Source organism: Triticum aestivum, chromosome 1B (genome assembly GCF_018294505.1).
Source record: "Triticum aestivum cultivar Chinese Spring chromosome 1B, IWGSC CS RefSeq v2.1, whole genome shotgun sequence".
NCBI classification, from domain to species: Eukaryota; Viridiplantae; Streptophyta; class Magnoliopsida; order Poales; family Poaceae; genus Triticum; species Triticum aestivum.
Genome location: NC_057795.1, coordinates 349,846,760 through 349,850,047, shown reverse-complemented (window position 1 = coordinate 349,850,047; position 3,288 = coordinate 349,846,760).

The following is a 3,288-nucleotide window of genomic DNA, read 5'->3' as shown; positions in this document are numbered from 1 at the left end:
GACGAACCTCCCCACGGCGCTCGGACCCTGTTGCCTCGTCCTCGCCACCCAGCGGCGCCGAGCACCGCCACCCCTCCCCCTCGCCTTCTCCTCGACGGACCCCCGCCCGACGCCGTCACCCGTCGCCTCCATCTCGCCCTCGTCCGTCGCCACGCCGCCCCACGCCGCCTGGAACGCCGCTTCGCTGACCGCCTCCTCATCTCCTCCCCGCCGCCCGACGTGCTCGAAGCCGGCCCCGCATCGCCACGCGCCGTCGTCGGACCCTGCCGGAACGCCTCCTCGGCTCCACCGCTCCCCGCCGTCGCGTTCGCCCTGCACCGGGCCTTCTCTGCAACGCGGGTGAGGAACCCCACCGGCCTCCCTCCGCCCCCTGCTCACCGCGCCGAACACCCGCGCCCTGCTACAGCCTGCTCGTCGCCCCTCCACTGGCCACCAACGGCCGCCGCTCGGCCTTCCCGCACAGCCCCGCCTAGCCCCGCCTCGACACTGCTCCGGTCGAGGCCAAGGCCACCGTGTGCCTGCCCCTTCGCCCACGGCTCGCAGCTCCCCCACGGGCACGCGCCCGTTCGGGCGCCCGCACCGCCCTGTGCCCGCTAAGGCCCCCCGGGCCACTATCTAGGGGGCCCCACGCCCCATAACGTTTTACAAAAAAAAGGATTAAAAAAATTAATTAAAATAAATATAATTAATAATTATTAATTAATTAATTATCTAATGAATTAATTAAGTTAATTAATCTGGTTTAATTAATTTAATTAACTAGTTAGGTTAATTAAATAGTAATTAAATTAATTAATCTGTAATTAACCTAAACAGAGAATGACAGGTGGACCCACCTGTCTGGTTGACCAAGTCAACCCTGTTGACTGCTGACGTCAGCATGACATCATGCTGACGTCATAAATTCATTTTTCGAATTAAATAATTAACTAATTAAATTCCAGAAATTAATAAAATCTTTAGAAAATCATATCTTTTAATCCGTAACTCGGATTAAAATATTTTCAACATGAAAGTTGCTCAGAACGACGAGACAAATTCGGATACGCAGTCCGTTCGTCCGCCACACCCCCCTAACCTATCGAACCCGCAACTTTCCCCCTCCGGCTCCTCTGCCCGAAAACACGAAACACCGGGAATACTTTCCCGGATGATTCCCCCCTTAACCAGTACCACCTCATACCACGTTAGGGCACGCCTAGCATCGCTTCTTGACATGTCATGCATCGATATGCATCTGTTTACTTGGTATTCATTGTTTCTTCCCCCTCTTCTCTCCGGTAGACTACGAGACCGACGCTGCTGCTGCCCAGTTCGACTACGGTGTTGACGACCCCTCTCTCTTGCCAGAGCAACCAGGCAAGCCCCCCCCCCCTTGATCACCAGATATCGCCTACTCTTCTCTATACTGCTTGCATTAGAGTAGTGTAGCATGTTACTGCTTTCAGATACTCCTATACTGCTGCATAGCCTGTCCTTGTTACTTCTGTTGTTACCTTACCTGCAATCCTATATGCTTAGTATAGGATGCTAGTACATTCATCTGTGGCCCTACATTCTTGTCCGTCTGCCGTGCTATACTATCGGGCCGTGATCACTCGGGAGGTGATCACGGGTATATACTATATACTTATACATGATACATGTGAGACTAAAGTCGGGTCGGCTGGTGGAGCACCCGCGAGTGGATCTTGAGGCGGAGCGACAGGGCAGGTTGAGACCGCCTAGGAGAGAGGTGGGCCTGGCCCTGTTCGGCGTTCGCGGATACTTAACACGCTTAACGAGGTCTTGGTATTTGATCTGAGTTGGCTACGAGCTTATACACACTAACCATCTACGCGGGAGTAGTTATGGGTATCCCGACGTCGTGGTATCAGCCGAAGCACTTCGTGACGCCAGCGACTGAGCGGCGCGCGCCAGATTGGACTGGAACGCCACTAGGCTAGGTCTGCTTCCGGCCGCGTTCGCAACGTGCAGGTGTGCATTGGGCGATGGGCCCAGACCCCTGTGCGCTTAGGTTTAGACCGGCGTGCTGGCCTCTCTGTTGAGCCTAGGTAGGGCTGCGACGTGTTGATCTTCCGCGGCCGGGCATGACCCAGGAAAGTGTGTCCGGCCAAATGGGATCAAGCGTGCTGGGTAAGATGGTGCACCCCTGCAGGGAAGTTAATCTATTCGAATAGCCGTGATCTTCGGCAACAGGACGACTTGGAGTTGTACCTTGAGCTTATGACAACTAGAACCGGATACTTAATAAAACACACCCTTCCAAGTCCCACAGACAACCCGGTGATCGCTTTTCCACGGGGCGACGAGAGGAGGATCGCCGGGTAGGTTTATGCTATGCGATGCTACTGGAGATGCTACTTGGAGATGCTACTTGGAGATGCTACTTGGAGATGCTACTTGGAGGACTTCAATCTACTCTCTTCTACATGCTGCAAGACGGAGGCTGCCAGAAGCGTAGTCTTCGACAGGATTAGCTATCCCCCTCTTATTCTGGCATTCTGCAGTTCAGTCCACCGATATGGCTCTTTACACATATACCCATGCATATGTAGTGTAGCTCCTTGCTTGCGAGTACTTTGGATGAGTACTCACGGTTGCTTTTCTCCCTCTTTTCCCCTTTCCCTTCTACCTGGTTGTCGCAACCAGATGCTGGAGCCCTGGAGCCAGACGCCACCGTCGACGATGACCCCTACTACACCGGAGGTGCCTACTACTACGTGCAGCCCGCTGACGACGACCAGGAGTAGTTAGGAGGATCCCAGGCAGGAGGCCTGCGCCTCTTTCGATCTGTATCCCAGTTTGTGCGAGCCATCTTATGGCAACTTGTTTAACTTATGTCTGTACTCAGATATTGTTGCTTCCGCTGACTCATCTATGATCGAGCATTTGTATTCGAGCCCTTGAGGCCCCTGGCTTGTATTATGATGCTTGTATGACTTATTTATGTTTTAGAGTTGTGTTGTGATATCTTCCCGTGAGTCCCTGATCTTGATCGTACACATTTGCGTGCATGATTAGTGTACCGTCAAATCGGGGGTGTCACAAGCGTTCTGTGACTTGTTGCATTCATTTCGGTCTCACCGAGTATATGCAATTGATCACATCGAGTTGGCTTGACATTCTCTGTGTTGCTTATTGCTTCACTTCGGTCTTACCGAGTTGATGCAATCGGCACCATCGAGATGATGTTTGCCATAAGCCCTAGCACGCAGGTCTCACCGAGTTATTCCAGTCGGTCCCACTGAGATTCCTAACGTTCACATTTTTGAACTAATCGGTGCC